Below are 9,920 nucleotides of genomic sequence, written 5' to 3'. Positions count from 1 at the left end.
TATTTATTTATTGGTATTTTTTTTCCCTTTTTTTTTTTTTTTTTTTTTTTTTCGAAAAAACTGAGGATTAGCCGGTCCTCTCCCGCCATATTGCATACCATGACCTATGGGGTTGTAAGCATCAATACTTCTGTGTGTACTGTGTTTGGCCTTAGTCATTGAACTTAGGAGTACCTTCATTTGCATGTTTGTCACCCTCCGTTGGGTGTGATAGAGTTAAGGGCGTGCTTTCATTAATCATTATCCTATTTTCTACTGGTTCCCCTGGAGCAGCAATTGAAACATTGGTATGGCCCTGAGTTGTGGGAGTCATTATGATATAGTCTGATATCGGTGTTACCGTCGTAACATACTTCAGGGTGCTTTACAAAAAAGTTGGGGGGGAGGTGTGACACTTCGGTGTCACGCTCTGTGTTTTAAACCTGTGGTAGCAGTTCTTGTCGTATCATATAACAGCTCCTAAGATCGTGGCTTAGATCTTTTCGTATGAAAGGGCCCAGGTCAGGCAGTATCAGGTTTTGTCCTATTGAGCTCTCTGTGGATAGTATGGGAGCGCCGGACTCTATGTGTCACTTACTGAAGGAGACGGGTTATGGTCATGTACCTGACATTGTGCCCCTTGATATAATTTTGGGGTCCAGAGGGTGTGTGGCTTAGTGGAGTGAGAGTGTGTCCACCTTTAGGGGTGTTAGGCCCCGAGAAACCTTTTTGGAGCGTGTTGTTAGGGTGGGTGGATGGATCGGTACCGGCTACCAGGTATCGCTGTGGTACCATACATGCATGGATTTATATATTAGTGCGGGGGGCGGAGTGACACGCCATGAACTTACATTTCATATACACATCATGGAATACGTTTACTCATTTATAACCCATAGTGTTATACGTAGCTGCAGGGTTCAGCCTTACATTAGTGGAGCCTATTGCCGGTAGTGGCCCAGTGAGCGTTAGATAGATTTAACGATTGCGCCCAAGCACGTATAGTTGCATGCTAAAGAGGCAGGTACAATAAGTAGTGATCGGGGATTCCGTGGGGTGATCGTGTGATCCATACGTGTCATATCGTGTGCATACTGTTTGGGCGATGGTGTGAGCGCAGATATGGGCATTCATTGGGCATTAAGTTCCCCTTTAGTATAGCTGCGGGCGGGCGGGGGTGATAGATTTGTGTCAACCTTTAAGTACTATCGCCCTTTCCCCACGTTATTGTTGTGGTTATGGTTGTGGGAGGGGGTAGCCTAACATCAATATTTAACATATAGTAACGCATTATTAAACATTTTAGATACTTATGCCATCATAGTAGACCGCCATTAAACATCGTGTGGTGACAGTCCTTAAGTCAGTCTCTTTGTCCTGGTGCCTCATAGCGGGTTAGTGTTGGTGTTGTCCCACCATCTTCCATTCCGGTTGAAATCGTTGTGGAGATGGTTGAGTCGTTTTCGCCGGGCTTTGTGGGTCCCAGAGGCCCCAGTCTTTCAGAACGGACAATCCCTGATCCGGGTCTGTCATGACATGTTGCTTGCCGTTGCGCCATACTAGGAGTTTCGTGGGGAAACCCCACTTGTATGCCACTTTGTGATTCCGCAGCGTTTTAGTAATCGTGACAAAGTCTCTTCTACGGGCCATAGTTAGGGCTGAGAGGTCCGCATATAGTTGAATACCTTCGTAAGGCGGAGGTAAGCTTTTCTGTGTTCTCGTCGCTTGGAGGAGGGCCTCTTTGGATTTGTAGTGGTGGAACCGGGCGATTACGTCTCGTGGAGTGTCCGCCGTGAGGCGGGAAGGCCTTGGTAGACGGTGTATTCTATCCAGTTCCCAGGCTGTGCCCGTGAGCGTCGGCACCATTTCTGCGCACATGGCGACGACATATTGGGTAAGTTGGTCTGTTGCGACAGATTCCGCTATTCCCCGGAATCTCACGTTGTTCCTTCTCGACCTATCCTCCATGTCTGCCAGTTTCTGCCATATTTTGGCGTTGTCAGCTTCTAGCGCATGGAGCTTGTCTGCTGCTACGTTGTGGGCTGAGCAGAGTTCCTCGGTCTTTTGCTCCAGGTGATCCGTCCTGTCGCCAAGCTCCGCTATTTCCTGATGGATACCAGATATAATGGTGGTAAAATCTTCTCGGATGGTAGCTCTTAATTCTAGCAGCATGGATTTTAGGTAGAGCTTGGTGACCTGCCCTTCTAGATCAGGGGCTGGTGGTTGGTCGGGGTTTGTAGCAGGCTCCTCAGATATAGTGGCGGGAGCTACTTCGGCGCCATCTTGGGACGGCTTGTGCTTATCTCTTTTCGGCGGTCGGGACGGGTCCGTTAGTTTTGTTTGCTCCGAGGGGGACATCGTTGTGATGGTGTGATCGCCCACACTATTCTTCCTCCGGTAAGGGTCTTTTTTGGCTGGTTTTGTGCTTTTAAAGTAGCTTTATGGCTCGGTATGGAGAGGAGCTCTTACCCCATGCGACCGTCCTAGCCGGAAGTCAGACACGCCCCCAGTGCAAGTTTTTCTTTACCCCTTTCTGTGAGACATCTACATTATTATTATTATTATTATTATTATTATTATTGGTATTTATATAGTGCCAACTTAAGCCGCATTTTTTTACAATATAATTAAAGGGGGGAATTTAAGAATAAATAAGACAATTACAAAATGTTAAAGGGACAGTAGGTTGTTGAGGACCCTATTGAAATAAGCTTACAATCTAGAGGAGGCGAGGTACAAAACACAACAAGAAGGGCCTTGAGGGGGATAGCAACCAAGAGACAAGGTGAGAAAGTAGCAGGAGTGGTGGTGAGAGTGGAATGTGGCTGTTTAGGAGAGACCAAGAGACAGGTTTATGAAATAGAAGTTACTCTGGGAGGCCATAAGCTTTTCTGAAGAGATGGGTTTTCAGGGACTTCTTAAATGATTGAAATCTAGAGGAAAGTCTGATGGGGCAGTCAGACTGTAAAAAAGGAGCTGCCTGCAAGAAGTCCTGCAAGTGCAAGTTAGCAGAAAACGTGTGAGTAGCGGACAGGGGAAGGTCCTAGAGACCTAGAAGGGGCATACCTATGAAGAAATGAAGCGGGCTAGAGTTGTTTAGAGCTTTACAAGTTTGACAGAGGGGCGAGGTGTGAGAGGAGCAAAATAAGAGAAAGATTAGCCTGGCTGTAGGCTGTAGCAAGGCAGTACGACTTCTGGGAAGACCAATCAGAAGATAATTCCAATCAATGTGAGAAATTACTAGAGCATTAACAAGCTTCTAAGAGGTGGTTGCAGGCAATGTTTTAAGGTAGAATCGGCAAGATGTGACAACAGACTGGACGTGAGGTGTAAATCAAAGAAAACACTAAGGCAGCGAGCTTGAAAGGATGGACTGATGCAGGTGCCATTGCAGGGAGAGCGAAAGAGGAGGATTGGTATTATGAGGAGGAAAAATAAGTTGTTGCAGGTTGCTATGCATGCTGGAGCATTGCGCTCTCGCGACTCACGAAAATTGAGCATGTGATGCTGCAGACTCCCGGGCCACCTCTTCATGGTGTAAAAACAAAACGGGCCTCGATACATAAGTATGCAATAAGATGACCAGAACCCCTGGCAGCAGGTTAGAGTGTACAGGTTCGGCAAAATGATGCCCCTGTCCAGGTGCCGCCTGGAGCCAAGGCTCCACTGGGAACAATGGATAGGCCGGCCCTGGGAAGAAGTGTTATTAGAAAAGGATATACTAAATGAACGTTTAGAGAGATAGGAAGAGAACCATGATAGGACAGTGCCTCAGAGACTGAGGGATTGAAGAGTTTTGAAGGGGGAGGACATGATTAACAATGTAAAAGGCAACAGAGAAGTCAAAAAGAATTTGTATAGAGTAGGATTTAGCTGCTATTAGATCATTTGTGACTTTAATAAGAGGGAAGAGAGTAGAGTGGAGAGGGCCAGATTGAAGAGGGTAGAGTGGAGGGGGCGATAGCCAGAGAGTTGGAATATCAAAGCAAGCCAGATGCGTAAGGATAAGTTGTTCTAGAAGCTTTGAGGAGAAAAGGAGCAGGGATATAGGACGATAATTTGAAAGGGAAGACAGGTAAAGAGATTACTTTTTTAGGATGAGTACAACAGTAGCATGTTTAAGAGGAGTGGAGACAATGAAAGAGAGTAGTTTAAGATATGCGTTAAGGACGCCACAAGACAAGGGTAGAGATATCTGCTAAGATGAGAATAGACAACTGGTGCGGCAAGAGGAAGGGAGAAACACAGCTACCTCCTGTTCAGAAGGAGAAGGCCTGTAGAGTACGAAAGGCACAGTGAGGTTGAGAGAGAGAGGAGAGCAAAGGGTGGAGAATGTTGCCCTTATCTGTTTAATCTTGTCAGTTAAATAGCATGCACAACTATCACCTGAAATGTTAATTTGGGGGAGGTGGGGAGGGCGCTGAAGAATAGAAAGGTGAAGAATAGAGTTGAAGTTATCAAAGATAGATACAGTTGCTGGAGGTCAATAGAATTCTGGTTCCTCCTAAGTTGAGGAGAGAATGTTCGGTGAGGGGGCACTTAAGAACAAAAATATAAGATTTGGTGATCTGAGAGAGGAAATGGTGTGTTACAAATATTAGAGACTATGCATGCATCGGAAAACGTAAGATCCGAGGGTATTGCCAGCTACGTGCATGGGGGTATTAGCCCACTTGCATAGGTTGCATAGTTTAAAAGAAGAGACTATTTTGAGACTATTGAGGTCAAGAGTGTGTTAATTGGAATGTTTAAGTCCCCAAGAATTAGAGAAGTAATATTACTTGACAGAAAGTAAAGAAGCCAAGCAGCTAAATGGTCAAAGAAGAGGTGGAACAAGAGGGACAGTAAATGACAGCAACGTTGGCAGAGATGGGTATGAACAGGTGAATTGAGTGAACTTCAAATAGGGAGAAAGAGAGGGAATGGTGGGGTGTGGTAAAGGTTTAATGGAGCAGTGTGGTATAAAACCTAGTCCGACACCCTTACTGTCAGACTGTCTGGGGGTGTGAGTTAAATGAAGACCACCAAAGGATAACAAGGAGGGTGGTAGTGTCAGAGGGAAAGAGCCATGTTTCAGTTAAGGGAACGTGAGATGAAGAAGTCATGGACAGCAGTTGATTTAGTGATGTTGGCCACAGAGCCTTCATTCCAGAGGACAGTGCCAAGGGAGGACTTAAAAGGAGTGTTACATGGGATGGGTATAACCCCTTAAGGACACATGACGGAAATACGCCGTCATGATTCCCTTTTATTCCAGAAGTTGGGTGCTTAAGGGGATAGGATTGGTGTGGCTTCTGGTGCTTAGCACAAGGTAGGTTAGTGGAGGAGGGACCATGATTTGTAGAGATATAATCAGCTGCCAGGGGCAGAAGGACAGTAAGAAAGAGAAGATGGAAGTAAGATCGAAATGTTTGAGGTGACAGCTTGTATTTGGAGGCTTTAGAAGGAGTTTGTGGAGAAAGGGTGTATACGTATGAGAAAAGTATGATGAAAAGAAGAGAGGGAAATAAAGCAGGGGCAACGAAGGTGGTGTTAGCAGGAACAGGTAAGTAGAAGATAGAGAGATTTAGTATTACATGACTGAGAACTCATTTCCTGGCAGAGTATTATACACGACTGATAGCGAAAGGGCTAGTATTGCCTTACAGGCAGTGTTTCCTTTTAGGCAAGCCGTGAAGCAGTCAATAGTTTGAGGACTCATTATTAATATGATCTTACTCCTTAGTGCTTTCATTAATGACAAACAGTACACGCATTCACACTGCCTGAATTGTTTTGTTATAACTAAGCTCATGTTTGACTGGCTAATACTTTCAAATAGTCCTGGATAAGATGGGACAGTCCTGATTCTGATCCAAATTTATATTTTCATGAAAAGTACAGTGTCAGCTTGTGATTATCCTACCTGCACTTTGAGCATCCATTAAGGCATATGTTTATGGCTGGCATGGCTGTCTGTCAGCCTTTATTAGTCACCAGTGACATACATCAATATTTGCCCACCCCCACTCTGGTACTAACCCACACTTGTCCAGTATTTAATATCTCTCAGTATTATGCGGTGTCTCTGTGTGTGCCTGTGTCTGTCTGTCAATCTATCTGTCTGTCTGTCTATCTATCCTTGCATGAAAGGACTCTAGCCATCCATACATACAGATCGTGAACAGGGCATGCCTCGCTTCCATACATTCCGAAACTTTAAAAAAACACAAAGAGGGTTATTCACTAAAATTGAATTGAATTGTTAGGAACTGAGCAGTGGATTTCAACTTTAATTCAAAATAGTCAAATTGGAAAAATCCTGCATCTCCATTCACTATCTTACAAATGTTTTAACGTAGAAGCAAAAAAATATTTTTTTGTTGTATACAGTAGGCAGGGCTGGGCTGGGCTACTCCAAAAACAGGCCTGAACATCTCTAACCCAAGCAGCACACCTTCTAAAAATCTTAAATGTACAAATGCAGCCTTGTTTCCATTTACTTACAATCCCAGAAGTAAATACTAATTAATTATGGTGTATATTCACGTACAAGTCATAGATACTTAAAATAGCCACAGCGTCAACAAAATGAAAAATAGTAATCGGATCAGGAAAATAATTATAAAGAGCTCACACTCCCCAGATTGTAAATGATTTACATAATCCCTTCCAACGCAAAGCATTAGATTTCCTTAAATTACCAATAGCTAATTCTCATTTCTAAACACTATTCACCTACGCAATCTGAAACATATTCCACTCAACCAGGCTTTAACCCCTTAAGGAGACATGACATGTGTGACATGTCATGATTCCCTTTTATTCCAGAAGTTTGGTCCTTAAGGGGTTAAAGATGTATTCCTGGCACCAGCGCTCCCCTGCCTCCCCCTCCCTCGTGCCCCCTGCTTAGGTAAATAAAGGGTTAAAAACTCTTTATTTACTTACCTTATGCCAGCACCGATGTGCCTTGGCTCTGGGTCTACACTCGCCCCCTCTGTCATCCCATGATGGGCGGGTGCTAATGCTTGGAAAAGTAATTAAATCTGACGCTGGATGTCCTCATGCAGAGCGTGCATTTGGATGCAGGAACCGCCCACAGTGGCTGTCTGGGAGACAGGCACTGTGGGCAGGCTTAGTGCTGCAATGTAAACATTGTAGTTTCTCTGGAACTGCAATGTTCTACATTGCAGCACTAAGTGCAAAAGGGACACAGCACCCAGAGCTAAATTAAGCTGAAGTGGTCTGGGTGCCTACAAATAGATCGGGAAAGAGAACAAGGTAGCTGCTTTATAATATTTAAATGGTACTTTACACCATTGCGCCACTCTCATAATTTCCAAAAAAACATCAGAGAGCTTGAAGACAAGTCAAGTCCCTTTTACATACATGGTGGGATTGCCCAAAAATTGTTAATTAGTAGACAAGATTTTTTGAACTTTATATCTATATATTACATAGCTGTTTAATGCACAAGGAACACAGGTCAGCCTAATCGTTCTAATGTTAAAAATGTTAAAAGGAAAAACCTGAAAACTGTAGATACCTTCCTTCCAACACTGCCTGTTATTACTCTCATAACACTAGTGAATACAAAATTGGCTTACTCCCTTACAAAACACCCTGGACTGTGTCTGGGGCTTTCTTTGCTCTACTCAAGTTACATTATCCTTTAACTTAAGAATACGGATTGATGTGCACTGTTTGTTTGTCGTTTCCATGAGCTGTTTTCGGGATGTGTCCAATACAATTATGTGATGTCTACCTCCATGTTATCAAATTTCTTTGCCTTTAATGCGAGGGACATTTTTCCTGATGTGTATTTGTTTTTGAATTGATTAAAAAAAATAAAAATTACACAATTTTACATAAATCTCAAAAATGTGGTTGCCCACCTAAGGCTTTAGACTGTTCACGTGCATTGTGGTTGCCCACCTAAGTCTTTAGACTGTTCACGTGCATTTGACTGGATAAACCATCAAGTACTATTGCATATTGTGTAAGTCTCTCCAAACATACATTATCCCTTTGTTGTCTAGGTGAATTAAGAACAATCTGACTCACAACACTTGGTAGAAATACCACACTGATCAGTCACAACAATAAAATCCCTCACAGGTGAAGTGAATAACATTGATTATATTGTTATTAAGGAACCTGTCAAGAGGTGGGATACATTAGAAAATAAACAGTCAGTTCTTGAATTTCATGTGTTGGAAGCAGGAAAAGTAGGCAAGTGAAAAGATCTGAGTGGCTTTGACAAGGGCCAAATAGCGATGGCTAGACGACTGGATCAGAGCACTTCCAAAACAGCAAGTCTTCTAAGGTGTTCCAGGTATGCAGTAGTTTGTACCTATCAAAAGTTGTGCAAGGAAGGACAACCAGTGAACTGGCTTCAGGATCACAGGCACCCAAGGCTCATTGACGCACATGGTGAGGGAAGGCTAGCCCATCTGGTTCGATCACACAGAAGAGCTACTGTAACTCTAATTGCTTAGAAACTCAATACTGGCCATGATAGAAAGGTGTCAGAACACACAGTTTGCTGTGTATGGGTAAGACTTGTAAGAGTACCCATGTTGAGCCCTGTCCACCACTAAATGTGAATGTCAGAACTAGACCAGGAAACAATGGAAGAAGTTTGCCTGGTCTGATGAATCACATTTTCTTTTCTTTCAATTCTTTATTTTATTGTGCATAGAGTAACAGATTTTTGTAGCGCCACAACAGCGGGTACAATAACAATATGGCAGTAGCAATTTGTAACATGGCAGATAAGACAACACATTTTATATTTAGTGAAGGTAGTGGTCCAGAAGTTTGTAGGTGAATTACAGTTTTACAAAGTTTCGTCTGTGTGTTGTAAACGTAAGCATGTAGGGTACATGAGGTGTAGTGCTCAATATGTTTATAAACCAGCCCTTATAGGATGAGCTATCCCGTCGTAAGGTAAATGTGTTATTCTCTGATTGACACAGGTAGCTAAATGTAATGGGAATAGAGGATCGGGCTACAGGATGTTAGTGTGGAACCTTAGTCGCATTTCTTCTGGGGTTGTGATTAGTCTAGCTTGTGGGGTTCCAGCCCAGGTGTGTTGTGTGGGCCTTAGTTCCCCCGATTCGCGGGGTGGTATATGGGGGAGGATAAGCAGGTGTCGGTATCTGTACTTGGACCCATTCTCTTTAATATTTTTATTAGTGATATTGCAGAAGGTCTTGATGGTAAGGTGTGTCTTTTTGCGGATGATACTAAGATATGTAACAGGGTTGATGTTCCAGGAGGGATAAGCCAAATGGAAAATGATTTAGGTAAACTAGAAAAAGTTGTGGCAACTGACATTTAATGTGGATAAGTGCAAGATAATGCATCTTGGACGTAAAAACCCAAGGGCAGAGTGCAGAATATTTGATAGAGTCCTAACCTCAACATCTGAGGAAAGGGATTTAGGGGTGATTATTTCTGATGACTTAAAGGTAGGCAGACAATGTAATAGAGCAGCAGGAAATGCTAGCAGAATGCTTGGTTGTATAGGCAGAGGTATTAGCAGTAGAAAGAGGGAAGTGCTCATGCCATTGTACAGAACACTGGTGAGACCTCACTTGGAGTACTGTACACAGTACTGGAGACCCTATCTTCAGAAGGATATTGATACCTTAGAGAGAGTTCAAAGAAGGGCTACTAAACTGGTTCATGGATTTCAGGATAAAACTTACCAGGAAAGGTTAAAGGATCTTAACATGTATAGCTTGGAGGAAAGACGAGACAGGGGGGATATGATAGAAACACTTAAATACATAAAGGGAATCAACACAGTAAAGGAGGAGACTATATTTAAAAGAAGAAAAACTACCACAACAAGAGGACATAGTCTTAAATTAGAGGGACAAAGATTTAAAAATAATATCAGGAAGTATTACTTTACTGAGAGGGTAGTGGATGCATGGAATAGCCTTCCAGCTGAA

Source organism: Pelobates fuscus, chromosome 2, assembly GCF_036172605.1.
Source record: "Pelobates fuscus isolate aPelFus1 chromosome 2, aPelFus1.pri, whole genome shotgun sequence".
Classification (NCBI taxonomy): domain Eukaryota; kingdom Metazoa; phylum Chordata; class Amphibia; order Anura; family Pelobatidae; genus Pelobates; species Pelobates fuscus.
The sequence above is the reverse complement of the archived record's forward strand: the minus strand, read 5'-3'. Positions refer to the sequence as shown.